This window comes from Triturus cristatus, chromosome 8 (genome assembly GCF_964204655.1).
Source record: "Triturus cristatus chromosome 8, aTriCri1.1, whole genome shotgun sequence".
In the NCBI taxonomy this organism is placed as follows: domain Eukaryota; kingdom Metazoa; phylum Chordata; class Amphibia; order Caudata; family Salamandridae; genus Triturus; species Triturus cristatus.
This window is the reverse complement of record NC_140591.1, coordinates 878,624,099-878,643,195: the sequence shown is the minus strand read 5'-3', so window position 1 is coordinate 878,643,195 and position 19,097 is coordinate 878,624,099. Positions and strand designations below refer to the sequence as shown.

The 19,097-nt window shown below is 48.9% G+C and overlaps 1 protein-coding gene across 1 annotated transcript in view; it reads left to right on the top strand.

The window, feature by feature from the left end:
* The window catches only part of APOO (apolipoprotein O), a 999,638-nt gene that overhangs the window by 233,187 nt on the left and 747,354 nt on the right, over positions 1-19,097 (top strand). The gene's annotated exons all lie outside the window — the stretch shown is intronic.

The window sequence follows — 19,097 nt, the reverse complement described above, 5'->3', positions numbered from 1 at the left end:
CCTTCTGAGTTAGTCTTTTAACTTGCCAAACACAGCAAAACTACTGAAGAAAATAGTTATTTTCCCATCTCCAACTTCGCTATACCATCTGTTGGATGAATGTCTATAAACTGTGTCAAATAAATAGATAATTTGTAAATCTGATGGGGACTTCTAGTCGCAGATTGGTAACATTAAATTATACTTCAGGCATCAGACAGGATCTGGAAATTTTTGAGCAGTAACCTCTGTGCGCCGGTAGGTGGCCTTGATCGCCGTTGCGTCCTCTGTGCCGAAAGTGACGTGTGTGGTGCCCATATTGATGCCACCCTAGCACGCTGACATTTCTTTTCTTTTTGCACCATCAGCGCAGATCCTGAGAGCTACCTAAATCCAATTATTTTAACCGTTTTTTTCGACATTTTGTTGACCTTTCTTGAGCTTTTGCTCCCAGTGTGCAATTAGGGATGTCCCTTAAAAAAACCTGTGGGGTTTAAACACTGTGGTTCCTGTGACATTCATATATCTGTGACAGACCTCAACCTGGCATGTCTTTGGTGCCTGGAGGTGTGCCTGACTCCAAGGCCTACCCTGACTGTTGCGCCCGCAATGAGTCCCAAGGCAGTTCGTGAGCGCTTCCTGAAGCTCTTGGCCGCCAGACGCCAGTTGACTTTAAGACGCTTCAGGTCCCGAACATGTGGAAGGTCCAGGGCACGTTCGCTGTGCAGTTCCCAGCGCTCATCATTGCGTAGAAAGTCTTAGGGTAAGTCCCATTCAAAAATCAAAGAAGTCTAAGAAGTCGAAGCGCTCCTCGACTTCGCCATGCTGATTCAAGTCTTAGGGCAAAGTGAGAGAAAGATGCCACAGGTCTAGATCTCTCACACGCGTCGGCAGCGGAGCCCGAGTCTTGGTCCTGTCCATGCCACCCAGAATTTCCTGCAGGTGGAGCAACACCTGCCCAATTAAAGGAGTCCTGTAAAGCAATGCACCTCGTAATTGGGCGGGCTGACCCCTCTGGAGCGCCTTCTGGTCCCACAGGTTCGGCAGAAGCCCCTATTGGATTCCCGCTATCAGATTCGCCTTCTGCATCAGTCGAGCCTATTGGATACGTTCCCGGATTGGCTTCTGTCTAGACGCCATAACCTTCCTTGGAGCCCATTCCAGTGACACCAATGGCACATGGCTGCGCTGACCCCATCATTATACGTGACTCCGATACGGAGCCGGATCAGCTTTGCCTGACGTCGATTCCGGCCAGAGCACGACCTTCTGATTCGGAGCCAGGGCCTACTTTTTTCGATATGCCCTGTGGGGAGTATAATTGGGGAGGATCTGAGGATCCTCTTAGTTATCAAAATACTATAGAAGAGCCAGAGGATAACTGCTATGAGAAACTGGCAGATACTAATGGTATGGACACCTCCAAAGACACTGGCTTAGTCTCCCATCCTAATAAGGCTAGAGACGAAGGGGCTTCATTTGTCATGGTAGAGAGGAGGGCAGCTGATGTCATGGACCTTATGCTGCCCTCAGTGTCAGTTAAGACAAACGTTTTGACAGAGGTGCTTCAGTCGGGAGTTGCCCCCACAGAACCTCTCCCACCTTTTAACAAAGCCCTTATGGATGTCCTGGTCGGGGCATGGGCCAAGCCCTGCACAGGGGGCTCCCCTGCACAAGACAATTGCCTACTGCCATTGACCCACTCCTGGGCACCCAGCTGTCTTCACCCAGCAGGGGCTCCCAACTATGTCCTTTTCTGCTCAGACACCATGACCAACAGGCTCCTCAAATCTTTTTGGTATGACAACACGGTTCCCCCAAGGCCAGTGTTATACCCAGTCCACCACTCCCCTGGCTGCCGCAGCCTCAATACCCCTTTAATTTCTAATTTGCCCTCTCACCATCACGAGCAACCAATGGGTGGCAGGATCAGGCCCTAGCTGCCCGATGGCAGTCTGTAACTTGGACAAATGGGTGCTTCAAATTATTCAGTGGGGTTACCCCCTCTCTTTTTCAGATACCCCGCCGTCCATGCCACCATTCACAGAACAACTTACGGATGACCACCTTTCCCTGTTGCGTCAGGAAGTGCATGCTCTTTTGGCCAAAGGAGCCATCGAGACCGGTCCTAGGATGCTTGTTTCCAGTCCAGGGAGTACCCTGCTTGGCAGTTTGGGCTGGACTGTTCCCATGAGGCACAGGGTCAAGACTGATTTGCATATGGCTGGGTTCAAACTGGAATGGCATGGTGAGCAAAAAAAACGATGGATTTAGGCCCAGATCTCTGTACTGGGGTGAATGTATGACATTGTTCTGCATTCTGTCCATCAACTGTTGTTTTTGCCATCGAGATTGTGCCTGCATCAAAAGTAGGTTGTGGTTGTTAGTCCTGCTACTTTCTCGAAAGGGTGGCAGTTCAGCCCACTGTGTAGTGTGCCAAACGTGCCATCTCGCTGGCACCCCTTATCTGAACCATAAATGTATACACTACTATCTGCTCCTCTACCTAGCAACTTCTTCATAGCTCACTGGCAAGCTGGGGCTGCAGGGTTGGCCTTCCTCATCTCTACTTCCTATCTTTGGAGCAAACACCTTCGACCCTCGAGCAACATTAACAACCATCTCTCTCATAGAGGGCCGTCAAGACCTGCCTATTCACCAAGAGTGCAACCTTTGGTGATTTGTTTTTAACAGAGTTTTTTATAGCACGAACTTGACCCGGTATCGAATATCAGAGCGCTTTACATAGCACCAGTTTCGTTACATGAGGACACATTCATTTTTGTTAGGCACGGGAAGATTAAGTGATTTGCCCACAACCACAGGATGTTCAGCGTCATTGCCGAGACTCGAACCCGGTTTCCCAGATTCAAGGTCGACCGCCCTAGCTGTTAGGCCAACTCCTCTCCTTCACGCATATGTTATAGGACATACATATATTCCAGTCAGGATCTGGAGAACATCAATCAAACTGTATCTGTTTAGAATTGATTTTGAGCGAACTGGACGTTTATTGCCATGCTTAATAAGTAATTCAGATGTGTTTTTCCGCAGTTTACTTAGCGTGAACATTTGTTTTATTTCACTTAGGTGGCCTTTCACTGCAGACAGCTTTTTTTTACATTTTTGTATTGACCCTTTCTGTCACTTATTATGCGTCATTTACAGCCGTAAAGGAACTGATTTGTTATATTTTTGTCCCTTTGCCTTATACGACCTGAGTAGCTTTTCTGTGTTACATTTCGATGGTTGAATGTTTGATTTTAAAGTTAAATACATTCCGTTATATTCCTATTATAACTCGTACACAGATTTTGATAAATGAACCATAGAACACTATTATTCTAATTTATATTCATAATCCTCCGGTATTGGATCTTTCATCGATCCATATGCTTGAATTATTCCCCGTCATCGAAGTGGGAGTCCCATTGTAAAATTAGAAAGCAGTACTATGTTAAACATAGCCTAGAAAAAGGCTAGAAAATATTCACTTTAGTAACTTATTCCTATCATTTAAAATAACCAAACTCTAACCAATTAGGCTTTAGCATCCTTTGGAATACTTCCCACAGAATCTTCCCTCAGATTTTCTACCGCACGTCGTGTAAAGGGAGTCTCTCCTGATCCTTGCTCAGTTGAATTCTACTTTTTCTAAATTTGAGAGAAATCACCAACAGTTTATTACCTACTGAGAAAAACTGACAATCTATATTGTCAGAACTGACTAAAAGGACTTTTCAGGCTATGTGAAACATGTGGGGAAAATAGGCTGCATTGTGAAGATCAACATAAGGACTGCAACTACTGTCTCTACCCATCTCACAAGGTAAAGGATTGTAAAGTATGACTTACTTTTTGTCCAAAACTGTAAAGGACAGAGAAGGGAAATTGTTGTTGTGGCTCCAGAAGCTCAAAGTCGCAAAGGGGGTGGGAGGAGCTCCATGTCTGTGCTGGTGAGTGGGACTCAAGAGAACTGCGTCCAACAGCTGGGTACCTACTGTGGCAGATGAGGTGAAACTGCATAGGTGCATACTGCCCATAGATTGGCTAGGGGATAGCTGCTGTGTCGAGCAGCTACTGGGACTGCATTGTCCATAACGCCTTGCAAAGCACGGATGATCAACTGCTCCCAATTTGTTGCTCCCAATCTGCTGCCATTATTTAAGAAGGTGCTCTGCGGCATGGGACGTGTCAAAGGCGGGCCTGTTGTGAGTCCGTCAGAAACAGAAAGAGCCGGGCTGGGGCCAACACCATTGGCCCCCTCAATCGGAACGCCGGAAGCCTGTGGTAAGATTCGGATTTAATTTCTACCCGCTGACCTTGCAGGCCAGGGAGGGTGTTGGCCCGAACTTTGACTTCTGTTCATCCAATACCCTTGCCTAAACTTTGACAATTTGCTAGCTAGCAATTTGAAACCAAAGACTAAAACTTTGGTGACCTGGGCAAACGCACGACTGTAGAGGTCCCAGTAGGGGGGGAAACCAAAAGTAGCGAGTTGAAATCACCAACGGATTTGACTAAGCTGAGTCTCCCTCCGAATATGGACGATATTGACTCTTTTTTTTTTTTAAACAGTTTTATCGACATTTTGTTTATCATTACACTGCCTTTCAGTACAGTAATCTTCACAGTGTACAAACAAAGATAAAATGGTGTACATTCACTTTCGCGCTGTGAAGATACAACAGAGACTCGGCCATCTAGGGTAGTGGGGCTAATAGACCTACTGTAACATATCCTGTAGTTATCGTGTGCCAAAGTGTGTTTATTCACTAATGTCCTACCCAGACTCATCCTGTGGGGGTTCACATATATTCCCACGGTAGGCGTTCCACTTCCCCCATACCCTTGTCCATTTTTTGGGGTACCCCCTGTGAGTGTATACTGACTTCTCTGCCACCATTGCCATGTCCATATCGTGGCACCATTGACTGAGGGTAGGGTTAAGCCTGGAGCCCCAACGTTGCACTATATTTCGTTTTGCCATTGTCATGCCCAGTGTTACCCGGTCTTGAGCTGTATTGTTTAAATCTGTAGGTTCTCAGTTATTGAGAAGACAGTTTTGGTTCTTGGAGAATCGTGACTTGTGAGAGCGTACGCATCACCGCTCTCCAAAAGTGCGCTATCTCCCGACAGAGCCAGATAGTATGGTACAGTGTACCTGATTCTCCACATTGCCTGAGACAAAGTGACGTGTCTGCTCGACGTATTGTGTGTAATAGTGTCCTAGTATAGTATGTGCAGTGTAGAATTTTTTATTGCACCAATCTAAGCCTCGACGGTATCGCTGCCTCCCTAGGGGACGCCAGTGCCTCTCGCCAATCAGCTTCATCTGTGTCACCTATTTCTAGTTCCCATCTGGCCTTCAACGCTGTCGTGGGATCCGGGCGGTTATTCACAATTTTCCGATAGGTTAGTGAGATTGGCTTTTTTTGAAGGTGGTCTGTTAGGAGCCTATCTTCTAATGGTGAGGATTCCTCGAGTCGTGTTCCCTGGTGGGATCAAAGACTGGAGCACGTGCCTGACCTGCATGTATCAGAATATTTCTGTCTTTGCTAATCTGTAGGTAGTCTGCAGATGGGCAAATGTGACCATTTCCCCTTTCTTCCAGAGGTCTACAACTTTTGATATTCCTATCAAATCCCATTGGCTAAAACCTTTGGTGTTACGCAGCATGCCCAGTCTCTTTGTGTCCCATAGTGGCATTGCTTGTGTTATTACTCCTTCCCATCCTAGTGCTCTCTGTGCCTCGAACCAGACATGTATCGTGTGTGCTGTTGGACCTGTGAGGTTGTTTCGTCTCGCCTTGTTGTATAGTGCTCCCATAATCCCCGGGGCGTCTAGTAGGTGTCTATCCATTCGGTATGCTGGGTCCTCTTGGGGTATATGTAGCCATTGGTTGATGGCAACCAGCTGGCAAACCCAATGAAATATTTTAATATCAGGGTGGGCGATACCACCATCATACCAACTTCTCGTAAGTTTGTGCAGAGCTATACGGGGAGTTTTTCCATCCCAAAGCAGAGTCGTCACTTCTGCATTTATCGCTGTGAAGTATGCTGGGGGGACAGGGAACGGTGTATTTTGTAGTGCATAGAGAAATTTGGGACGTGCCATCATTTTAAAGAGGGCTGCCCTACCCAGCAGCGTCAGTGGGCGCCAGTGTCTGACGTCACCTTTGAATCTCGTCAAGGGCTGTGTTAGGTTTTGTGCAATGAACTGTGGTCGATCATGCGTTAAGAATATCCCTAGATATCTAAAGCCATTATCCCCTACCTGAAATGTACATCCATGTGGGAGCAGTGGCGGAGAACCGTGTAAGATATAAAGAAGTGACTTTGTCCAGTTTATGGTATATCCGGAGACTCGCCCATAAGCTGTGCAGATATCTAAGAGGCATTTAATTGAGCGTGCTGGGGACGTTAAGTATAAAGGTATGTCGTCCGCATATAGCGAGATTCGGTCTTCCCAGTCCAGTGCCCATCTTAATCCACGTATCACTGGGTCCTGCCTAATCCATGCGGCCAGGGGCTCCAGTACTAATGCGAACAGGAGTGGTGATAGTGGGCAGCCCTGCCTTGTCCCCCTTCCTAATGGAAATTCCGTCGATCTATGGCCGTTCACCACTACTTGTGCTAGTGGTTGAGTATATAGTAATTGGATCCATGCAAAAAATTTGGGCCCAAATCCCATGTGGCCGAGGACTGCAAAAAGGAAGGGCCATTCGACTAAGTCGAACTCCATCCGTGCATCTAGGGAGTATAACTGCGTCCTCTTCTATGGTGGACCTACGCTCTATAACACTATGGAGCCTCCTCAGATTGAGCACAGTATTGCGGTGTGGCATAAATCTGGACTGGTCCGGATGGATCACCGTGGAGAGATGTGGTTGGACTCTTGTGGCCAGCGTCTTAGCCAGTATTTTTGCTTCAGCGTTTATCAGGGAGATCGGTCTATAAGACATACACTCCTGTGGTGGTTTGCCAGGTTTGTGTATCGCGACTATGGTAGTCAGGCGCTGATCCCGCGGAAGGATCCCCCTCTCTAAGCTCTGTGTACATGGCTAGCAAGTGTGGTACAAGCTGGGGCGCTGCTTTTTTATAGAATTCCACTGGAATTCCGTTTGGCCCTACGGCCTCCCCGTGTGTAATGCTCCTATTGCCTGTGTGAGTTCCTCCGGAATTAAATCTTCTTCCAGAGCTGCTGCTGCTGAATCTGGAGTTAACGTGGGCATATGTATGTCTCAGAGAAATGCAAGATTGTCATTCCTTGAGGCTGTGGCGGTTGGTGTATATATAATTTTATAATGTGCTGCTAATGCTTCAGTGATTTTTTGCGGTGCCGTTGTTATTTGTCCATCATCTAAACAGATCTGTGCCACTCATTTACTTGCCCTTTCCTTCTTTTCCAAACAAGCCAGTAGCTTACCCGCTTTATCGCCCAGTTCGTAAACGGTGTGTTGAGTTTTTGTGAGCGTATTATTAGCCTCCTCCTGTATGTATGCTTTATATGCCTGTTGTGCAAGGTGTAGCTTATGTGTCGTCTCTTCATTAATGTCTGCCATATGTGCTGCTTCTGCCAAGGATACTTCCAAGTCCAACTAATCAATGTGGCTTTGTTGTTCCTGTTTTTGCCCCAAAATTAGGGAGATTGCGTGCCCACGGAGCACTGTCTTGTACGCCTCCCATAGAGTCGTTGGAGAGGGGACCAAGTGTTGGTTTGCTTCAAAATAATTTTTTGTCTCCTTAATGAGGTCTCTGCTGATTTTTAAGATAACCGGGGCGTATAGGGAACAATCATCACTGTTGGGGGGGAAAGGCTGTGTATGCAATGAGTATTGGTCCGATATACCTCTGGATAAGTGTGTAATCTCCGTCATTCCTAACATCCCTGTGGCTAATGTTAAAATGTAGTCTAGCCTGGAGAGGCTATTATGTACGCTAGAGTGGAATGTATATTGCTGTTCGTTCAGGTATCTGGTCCTCCAGACATCTAACAGGCCAAGAGCTTCTACGAATTCTACTAACTTGAGGTTGGCACCACTGGGGTCCCTAGGGGGCTGTCGATCAATGGATGCATTCATGGTGGCATTAAAGTCACCCCCCATAATTAGTTCTCCACGCGGGAGTGTAAGCAGGAATTTTCCCAGGTCCGGGAAGGCAGTCTGATGTAACGTCGTTGGGAAGTAAACTGACACTGTTATATATTCTACCGTCCCACTGACATGTGATTGTTGCAAAGCGCCCTTGGTCATCCATGTTTGTCCCGGTTACAATCAATGGAAAACGTCTATTTACTAGGATCCCCACCCCTCTGGAACCTGAGGTAAAATCAGAGTGCACTTTAATTTTGAAGCCCCATCTGTCTAGGGCTTTACATGTCGTCCCCTGCAGATGAGATTCCTGGAGGAGTTCAACCGCGGGATTTTTACGCCTGAGGTATTGCAAGACTAGGCCCGTTTAATTGTATCCCCCAGACCATTTACATTCCATATTATCACTCTCAATGGATGACCCGACGGCCGGGAGGTCTGTCTGGGAACCGGCGTTCCTGATCTCCGAATTTGTGTTTGGCATAATCGTTCGTAATGTTTAGCCACCCTTGGGCCGTTTGCATGATAGTCCCTGTAGCATCTTCTGGTCTGAACCTTGTTGTAGCACCTATCATCAAGAATTCAACTAAACCTAAGAATAAACCAATGAACTGTACCCATCCCTCCTCCCCTCTCTCTGCCTCCCTGCATAGCGGATTTACAACTACCCGCCACCCCAACTCAGCAAAGTGCTTAAGTCCCATAACTTTGTACTTGTGTAAGGGGGGAGAGTCACTCCACGCCCCCGTTCATTCCCTTTGTGTCTTCACAGTCTGTTGCGAACATTCTGAACCTTCCAGCAATCCGACCCAAGTTCCAATTTCCAAACTGGCCTTTATGCAGTATCTGTGACGTATATCCCTTCGTCTGTTAGGTCCAAAGTCCCCCCATCAACCTGACTCCTTGTCTGTAGGTCGTCACAATCCTGTCATGACGTGGAGTTCTGTCCGAGGTGTGGCAACACCGCCTTGGGGTGATCCCCTGGTTCTGAATGTGCTATATGGGGTATCATTCTGAGTCGCTGTTTGTCCTCGTGCCGGTGCCCGCCCCTGTTTCGGTCTCTGTCACTTTTGGTAGGGCTAATTTAGGGAGTTGATGCCTTTGTTTTGTTCCTTGCCTGCTGTACCCTTTGGCTGGGCGCCATCCTTCCAGCCATTCTTGGGCTTCCTCCGGTGTCGTGAAGAACCAGCTCGTCAACTCTGTTTTGCTGGGTAGAGCATCGCGTATTTGAGTTCTCGTTTGCGCAGCTCTCTTTTGACGTCTAAAAAAGTTCGCCGTTGCTTTGTTACGGCCGCCGTGTAGTCGGTACAATGTCACATTACTGTTGTCCACCCCCAAGGGGGGCGCAATTTGGGCCGCCTGCAGAATTGCATCTCGGTCTCTGAAGTTGAATATATGTGCCAGAATAGGTCATGGGGAGGCTCCCGGTCTAGGTTTCCCTCCCGGTACTCGGTGGGCTCTTTCCACCAAGAAGAAGTTAGAGAGTCCACGGGGCTGCAGTTGTGTTTGCACCAGTTCTTCCACGAAGAGATCCAATGCTGGCCCTTTGATGCTTTCTGGAACTCCCACCAGGCGAATGTTGTTGCGTCGTGAGCGCCCTTCTTGATCATCGAGCTTTTCCGCCATCTGCTTGGTAGCTAGCTCCAGGTGACGTACTTGTCGTTGCAGCGTCGCAGTGTCCTTCGAGAGAGCTGCAGTGGTGGTTTCTACCTCTGACATTCTCGTGTTCATTTTTAAGATATCTGCTCGCAGCAGCGTTATGTCGCAAGAGATAGTGCCAATGAAGGTTTGCATTTGCTGTAGGGTGGTCATCACATCTTGCAACGTGACCTCTTTGGTTTTCGCTGCCTGCTGGCCATTGTCAGTGCCTGGGGCCAGAACCGGCGTGTCTGGTTGTTCTTTGTTAAAGACGTACTTATCTAGTCGGTTATTTTGCACCAATCGCTGTCCTCTGCCTCCCATGGTCCCTCAAACTCGAGGGGGTATGACCTTTCAATTGCCGTGAGGGAGAAGGTATTCGCCGCTGCCTGCCAGCGTGGAGTATCTCCCTCGTGCGGCCTATTGTTTTTTTTGTCCCGCTCCACCGCTATCTAGGGCAACCGGTGTCAGTAGAGGCTGCATTTGCCCCCGTGGTTCTTCTAGGGCACTGCGTTTTACTTCACGCCATTTGTAGGTAGAGTGCCGCTTCTCGTGGGGGGTGGATGTCCGTTATTCGCACCAGAACAGTTCAGGTGGAGTGTTATGACTTTATGCGCTCGCGTTGCACCAAGCGCAGACAATTCCCTTACCGCTGGCACTGTGGCTGCGGCCCAACGTAATATTCTGGAGTGTTCAGAGCGCATAGAGCCTTTCAGGTCTTATCGCGTGGCTTCAGTGGGCTGCTCTTGTGTCCCTTCAGCCAATTCTCTCGTCAGCTGATCCTCATCTATCCCTCTGTGTGCAAAGGGCTACAGTGTCACTGCACTCCAGTACGGGGCTCAGTCTGCGAGCACCCGTGTTTTCTCAGCGGCGCCGGCTGCTCTGTGCACGCTTAATCTGGCTCCGTCGTGGCGCTGGCTTCGCTCTTCTCCCGCCCTCCGGTTACCTCATTAATGGCGCTGCTAAGGGGCTCCGGGGCAATAGCGCATTAGTGCCGGCTATCTATCATGCGGGTCAGGTGTTATCACGCCACGTCACTCACCGCCCATCCCGATGTTCAGTCAGGCCCTCCGTACATCTGGCCGGTATCGTCTCCATCGCGGGCGGCTTCTAAAGGCACGCTAGGTCCCGGCTTGACTTTTGGACCCAGGCCGTGACTCCGTCTCCCGGTCTCCGGCGGCCCCGGTGAAATTGCAGCAGCTGCTGCATGTGTCATTGCGGTGCCTCCGCCTCCATTTAATTACTGTGTAGGTGTCAGATTAGTGTCAGGATTTGCGGGGAATGTCGGACGAACGCCGGAGCTCTCTTGAGTTGCGGCCATCTTTGCCAGTCGTTAGCCACGCTCCCCACCCCCGATATTAATTGGTGAGGTAGAGGCTTTATTTGGGAGGGCGGGATGATGGTGGTTTACTCTCAGACACTTGTTCTAAAGTAGCTCCGATGTCTGTTAAAGGCAGGAAAATGCCAGTGGCAAATGGCATTGGACAGTCAAAATCCAAGACGCCAGTTGAACCTATGATCTTTATCTCTCAGCCTGGAAGGCCTAATGCGATTGTCATTACAGAAGGTGATTGCTGATCAAAAATCCCAGTTTGTTCTAATAGATTTGCTGTTCTTTCGAGCTTACCCCCGCCACAGGTTGAGGAAGTAGGGCAAAAGGATACTAATAATGTTTATGGCCAAGTTAAAACGTTGGAGTCCTCAGATGGTGAGGCAATTTTAGGCCCTCTTGGTGCGTTATCATGTATAGATGGGGGTGGGGGGATGCCAGAGTCCAGAGTTCTACTCAAACTAGGATTATGGAGATGTTTGCTTAGTTTAACTAAATGCAGGATGAGATTACGTCTCTAAAGGCGCAAGTAGCCTCACTTAGAACAGAGGTTGGGATACTGAGACAGGAGAGACGCCCTGCCGCAGTTGGAGACAAATCGGTGTCACCGGCTCTTCCCATAACCTACACCCAGTTAATCTGTGAGCGCAATAGGCCCAAAGACATAACTATGGGGGGAAGTGCAATGAAAAACCCCACCTTGCATCCCCAGCCAAAACGACAGGATGGTTCATCGGAAGAGCATATCCCTTCCTCTACTGCTTTTATCCTCCTCCTTTTTAAAAGCCCCCAAAAAAGTTTCAAGCCAAGGAAATGGGGCCCAAAGAGAGGTGCCTAAAGGGAATGAGTATCGGGCAGGGCCTGTTAATGACAAGGATCCATCAGGCCAGTTAATAAATGAGGGGAACAGCCATTACAACGCGTTTTTTACCACGCATTGCCATTACAACGCATGCGTTACAACGCACGCGATGTTACAACGCGTGGTAAAAACCACGCATACCATTACATCGCATGCGCTTTTACAACACATGCGATGTAATGTGTAATGGCGGCGGCGACTATCCAAGTCGTTGTGAGGAAACTGAGGCTGTTTCCTCACAACGACGTGCACCAAGCAAGAAGGAGGAAGCAGGAACCGGGAGCAGAGACGGCGACACTGGAGAGGAGAGCGGTAAGGGGGTTTGCGCTTGGGGTGGGGGTTACTTTTGTAGGGTTTAGGGTAGTGTAAAAGTAGTGTTGTAATGTTTGTGTTGTGTGGTTTTTTTTATAAAGTTTTAGTGTGTTTTTTTGTAGTGTAGTGTAGTTTTGTAGTGTTTGTTTAGTGTAGTGTATTAGGGTTTAGGGTAGTGTAGTAGTGTTTATGTAGTGTAGTGTTTTAGGGTAGTGTTGTAGTGTTTGAGTAGTGTAGTGTTTTAGGGGTTATGGTAGTGTGGTGTTTTAGGGGTTAGGGTAGTGTAGTAGTGTAGTGATTTAGGGTAGTGTTGTAGTGTTTGGATAGTGTAGTGTTTTAGGGTTTAGGGTAGTGTTGTAGTGTTTTAGGGTTTAGGATACTGTTGTAGAGTTTTAGAAGTGTAGTGGTTTAGGGTAGTGTTGTAGTGTTTGAGTATTGTAGTGCATTAGGGTTTAGGGTAGTGTGTAGTGTAGTGTTTTAGTGTAGTGTGGTGGGGTTGTGCAGGGTAGTGTAGTGTTATTGTAGGGAGAGGACTGGGGGGTGGGGGAGGGTTGGGTAGGGTAGTCACTTACCTTGCAAACTTTCACCATGAGTATAGCTTTACCACGCATGCCTTTGCGTTGTAATTGCATGCGTGGTAAAGGCATAGGCGTGGTAAACATTTGCGTTGTAATGGCATGTCGTTGTCATTGACATTGCGTAGTAATACCCGCGTTGTAATGGCATGCGTGGTATTAGTATGCGATGTAATGACATACATCCAATAAATGATGTGATGAGAGGTTTCTAGAAAACCACTGTAGGGACAGTATACTTGGCAAATAAAAAGAGATGACGGACGGAGCGCTGAAACTTTTCAGACACTCAAACCCAGTCACAGATCTGGGTTGAATCCATCATAGTTCTTTAGCTCAATCTGTCACCCCAGTTCAAACCCAGCCATAGGCAAATCAGTCTTGACCCTGTGCCTCATGGGAACAGTCCAGCCCCAACTGCAAAGCCAGGTCTTCCCTGGACCGGACACAAGTATCCTGGGACTGGTTTCAAGTAAACACCCCTCATCAGTCAGGCTAGCTTGAGTCCAGTTACAAAGTGAGCAAGGGACCCATGTCTGGGCATACTCTGCCAACTTAAGGCCAAACAAAACAAACACAAAGAGATGGTGGATGGAGTGCTGAGTTGGCAGGGTATGCCCAGACGTGGGTCCCTTGCTCACTTTGTCACTGGATTCAAGCTAGGCTGATGAGGGTTGTTACCCCGAAACTGGTCCTAGGATGCTTGTTTCCAGTCCAGGGAACTGGACTCGAGAGCCAATGCGAATAGTAGCGGCGAAAGGGGGGAACCCTGTCTGGTCCCACGGTGAAGCTGGAAACTTCATGACACCCTCCCATTCGCGTTCACTTGCGCCAGTGGCGCGTATATAGGAACCGGAACCATGACTGAAACCGAGGTCCCACCCCCTATGCTCTAATACGAACAAAAATAGCCATTCAATCATGTCAAAAGCCATGCTGGCGTCAAGAGACCTCACCGCCACGTCTTCTTGTATTCTCATAGACCAACCCAAGACTCCCTGAAGGCGTCGCAGGTTGAGGGGTGTGCATCGGCCCGGCATAAATCCAGATTGATCTGGATGTATCACTTTAGGAATGATCGGTATAAGTCACCAGGCTAGAAGTTTGACCAATATTTTTGCCTCTGCGTTTAATAAGGAGATGGGTCGGTATGACTCACACCGGTCACTCGGTTTTCCTTCTTTGTGAATTACCCAATTGAGGCTATTCTCTGATCTAGGGGTAGCATACCCGTGGACAGACTTTCTTCATACATTTTTAGCAAGTGGGGTACTGTGTGTTTAGATGTAGATTTGTTTAGTTTGATTGGCATCCCGTTTGGACCTATTGCTTTGAATGATTTAACTTCCCTTAGGGTTTGTAGCACCTCATCGTTTGTTAGGTCCTCATCTAGCGCTTTTATGTCTGCCTGTGAGAGAGTGGGGGGAGGGGTCTGTCCCTGAGGAGGTCAAGAGCTTTGCGTACTGTGGTATTTGAATCTGATGTATAGATGCGCTCGTAGTCGTTTGCAAATTCCTCTACTATATCTTGAGAGTCTCTAAGGGTTCCCCCTCCCTCTGTCAGGATCGATGTCACTCATCTTTTGGTTTTCTCCGGTTTGTTAAGCCAGGCAATGAGCCTTCCTGCCTTGTCTTTGTGCTCGTAGACACTGTGCGTTGTCTCTTTATCGGCTGCCCCAGCTGCTTGTTATGTCAGGTTTTTATATTCTTGGTGTTTCTGGTTCAATAAGTGTTTTGTGTCCTCATTGTTTAGTCTTAATAGTTGATCTTCTAACTCTAGTATATTACTTTCTAGCTCCTTCACCTCCTCTCTTTTGTCCCGCTTGTGTCCCATCATCAATGCGAGGGCTTGCCCTTTGATTACTGTTTTGTATGCCTCACAAAGCGTCATTGCTGAGGCACCAAACTCTCATTTTCTTTGAATTAATTTTCGGTTGTTTTGATAAGGTTTTACCTGATCTTGGGGGGTTTCAGACACATAGAATTGATGGCAATTGTGGTCCTCTGTCTTTGTTTACAGAAACTGTATCTTGCCCATATAGGGGAGTGGTCAGATATTTACCGCGTGAGATGCCTCACCTCACTGAAGCCAGGGAGTTGGGAAGAGAGCATGACTAGAAGGTCTATTCTTGAGCGACTGTCATGTACGGTAGAGTGAAATGTATATTCTCGCTTCAGTGGGTTTCGGGCTTTCCAAATGCCAGTTAGGCCGAGAGCTCAGAGAAAGTCAGCTAGGTGTGTCTGAGTGATATGTGACTTTCTCCCAGGATGCCTATCTATTGTGTCATCACTTGCCATTTTAAAATCCCCGCCAACTATGAGATGACCTGTCGGGAATTTCAATATTAGCTTGCCCAGGTCTGGAATCATCGAGCTGACCAGGGTCGGTGGTACATACACAGAGTATTTTAAACGTTTCCCCCTCCCATTTCCCGGAAAGGGCTGCATATTTACCCAGTGTATATGTCCATGTCTTTTCAATGATCAATGGGAATAGTTTTCTAAGGATTAGCCCTGTGCCCCTAGAGCTGGCAGTGAACCCTGCATGAATCGCCATCTTATATCCCCATCGATCCAACACCTTACATTTATTACCCAGCAGATGGGTTTCCAGCTGGAGGATTACACCAGGTGAGTGTCTCTTTTAAATTGGAGCACTATACCTCTTTTTATTTTGTCCCCCAACCCATTCACATTCCAAGTCAGCAGGTGTCGTCTTGTGAGCAATTTGAGGTAGTGCAAGCAAATATGTTTCTGTTGGGACAAGGAGATGTTGGTCTTTCTAGGCCTAGCTGGCTTAAGTCTTGAGAAGTGTGGTTCAAAGGTGCGTGATATTGTGTTGTGGTTCTTCCGTGAAGATGTATGTATAAGTCATACAATGAAGAATAAAGTGAACTCACCCAATGGGGTGTCAATATCCCCCTTCTCACCCCTGAATTCCTGAACAAACCCCTCTCCTGCTCCCCTCCCAGACTGACCCATTCAGCCCGCCTCCCCCAACTCAGCAGAGCGCCTATCACCCCTCCCACTTACTCAGGAGAATGTGTACCCCCTGTTGTCCCAGTCTCTCACCCTCAAAAATCAAAATAATATTTGTCCTCGACCCTTATATTTCTAAATTGTACCAAAGTCTGGCCTTGTTTAGTGCCTTATGCTTAGGCCATTCCATCATTTAGGACTCATCTTCACCCTGTTTCCTCTGTCAGCTGTGGTAATCACCTGAGTTCAGGCGTCGTCTTGTGAGCCATTTGAGGTAGTGCAAGCAAATATGTTTCTTTTGGGACCAGGAGATGTTGTCTTTCTAGGCCTAGCTGGCTTAAGTCTTGAGAAGTGTGGTTCAAAGGTGCTTGATATTGTTTGGTAGTTCTTCCGGGAAGATGTATTCATAAGTCGTACAATGAAGAATAAAGTGAACTCGCCCAACGGGGTGTCAAGATTCCCCCCTTCTCACCCCTGAATCCCTGAACAAACCCCTCTCCCGCACCCCTTTCAGACTGACCTATTCAGCCCATCTCCCCCAACTCAGCAGAGTGCCTGTCGCCCCTCCCACTTAGGAGAACGTGTATCCCTGTTGTCCCAACCTCTCACCACCAAAAATCAGAATAATAATTGTCCTCGACCCTTATATTTCTAAATTGTACCAAAGTCTGGCCTTGTTAAGTGCCTTACGCTTAGGCCGGTCCATAATTTAGGACTCATCTTCACTGTTTCCTCTGTCAGCTGTGGTAGTCCCTTATGGACAGTCACTTAAAGGAGATTGTTTCTGCGTTGCATAGCTGGATTTAGTTCTCAGCTTTAAGTATTGACCCACCTTGCTATTCAGTCTCTCTTGTGAGATGAGGGAATATTCCTTCCGTTAGATTTTTCCACTGTATCGATCTCTGTGGATTTGGATAGTTTTTTTGGTCTTTTTCCTTGGTTGCATTTAGTTGGGGAACCACCCACCATATACCAGCATTCTATCCAGGCCTATGCCTCCTCCTGTGATTAAAAGAAAACATGATTTGCTCCTGCCTTTAACCCGAAGTTTCGCGGGGAACACCATTGAGTACTTAACTCCCTTTTTCCTCAGTGCCTGTTTTACTGCCAAGAGTGTCCGTCTCTGCGCTTTCTGGGTGAAGTCAGGGAAGAAGGAAAGTTGCGTGTTCTTGTAACAGACAGCTGGGGCCACCCTGGCGGTCTGAAGCACCACGTCCCGGTCTCTATAAATGAGGAGGCGGGCAAGGCTAGGTCTTGGCGGCGCTCTGGGACGTGGTCTCCCTCTTGGCACTCTATGTGCTCTCTCCACCGTAAAGAGCTTCGATAAGCCCCGGGGCTGTAGATGTTTGACGATGAGGTCTTCAACAAATATGTCTGTGTAGGAGCCTTCTGGGACCCCCAGGATGCGCATGTTATTTCGCCTTGATCTGCCCTCGAAATCTTCCAACTTGGCTTCCAAGCTGGTCGTCGCTGCCTGGAGCTCCTCAACCCGTTCCTTTAGGGCTTTAGTGTCCTGTGTTGGCGCCTCCACGGAATCTTCCACTGCTTGGAGTCTGGCGCCCATATTACGCAGATCTGCCCTTATCAGGGTCACTTCTGCTCCTACATTATCTATTTGTCCCTCTAGGCCATATGCACTCCTTATATTGCTGCTGTAATGTCTTGTAGCAAGAGGGATTCTCCCGCTGCCTGGTGCTGAGATGTCTCCGCCATTTGATCCCCTGGAGGGTCCTTCCCGTCTGGGCCCCTGGGTAGGGTGAACGTATCCAATTTAGTTTGATGTGTCCCCTTCGGTCCTCTGTCCCCCGTCATGGTTGCCAGGGAGATGCGCAATGATGAGGAGGGTGGAGGGAAGGTCCTTCAGGTACTGCCTGCTGCAGGAGGGTGGTGAACCTGCGTGGCCTGTCAAGTTTCCCAGACCATCTCCGTGCCCCGATGCCACACCCTGGAATGCTGAACACTTCACTGTCTTTCCATGCAATTTCTGCAGTTTCGGTGTGGGACCCCAAATCACAGCCGATCTCTGATCTGCACGCCACAATACCACTACAGCCACCATTAAAGTTTTTTCCCTGGAGCTTCTTCCACTTGCGACCAGATGCTGCAGCCATAGCCCCTTGTCACGCCCCTGGGGGCCTTTTGCTGCCCCCCTGGGGTCTCTGGTCATCTGCTCCCTGGCTTGCGATGCATCAGTGAGCGGGAGGAGGGTACCACTTCTCAGGCCTCCCGCACCTCACCTCCACTACAGTCGCGGGCCCTTTCTTGTCCTGGGGTTCAATTTTTAAATACGCCAGCCCCTACTCACTTTCGGCGGGTGCTCCTTCCCTGGCTCGGTGCAGTGATGCACTCTGTCTGCCCCGTGTTTAGGCCAGCCGGTTCTCAATCAATCAATCAATCAATCATAGGCATTTGTATAGCGCACTGCTCACCCGGAGGGTCTCAAGGCGCTGGGGGGGGGGGGGGGGGGGGGGGGGTGGGGTGGAACGCTACTGCTCGAACAGCCAGGTCTTGAGTTGCTTCCTGAAGGCGAGATGGTCTTGCGTTGTCCGGAGGTGGATGGGGAGGGATTTCCATGTCTTGGCTGCCAGGTAGGAGAAGGATCTTCCTCCGGCGGTGGCTCTGCGGATGCGGGGGACGGTGGCGAGAGCGAGGCTGGCGGAGCGGAGCTGGCGGGTGGGCTTGTGGAAGGTCAGGGGGCTGTTGAGGAACTTGGGGCCCAGGTCGTGGAGGGCCTTGTGTGCGTGGGTGAGGAGTCGGAATGTGATTCTTTTGTTGACGGGGAGCCAGTGCTGGTCTCTCAGGTGTCCGGAGATGTGGCTGTGTCGGGGGATGTCCAGGATGAGTCGCGCTGAGGCGTTCTGGATCCGTTGGAGTTTCTTCTGGAGTTTGGCGGCGGTGCCGGCGTAGAGGGCGTTCCCGTAGTCCAGCCGACTGGTGACTGGTTGAAGCATGAAGACGAGACGGCGTTGACTTGTCTGGTCATCGAGAGGGAGGAGTCCAGGATGAAGCCTAGGTTGCGTGCGTGGTCCGTTGGCTTGGGGGTGGCTCCCAGGGCGGGGGGCCACCAGGAGTCGTCCCAGGTGGAGGGTGATGATCCCAGGATGAGGACCTCCGTCTTGTCTGAGTTCAGTTTCTGGCGGCTGTTCTTCATCCATTCGGCGACGTCTTTCATCCCTTCATGTAGGCTGGCTCTGGCGGCGTCCGGGTCGCTGGTGAGGGAGAGGATCAGCTGGGTGTCGTCGGCGTAGGTGATGATCTTGAGGTTGTGTTGACGTGCGATGGTTGCGAGGGGGCTCATGTAGACGTTGAAGAGGGTGGGGCTGAGCGA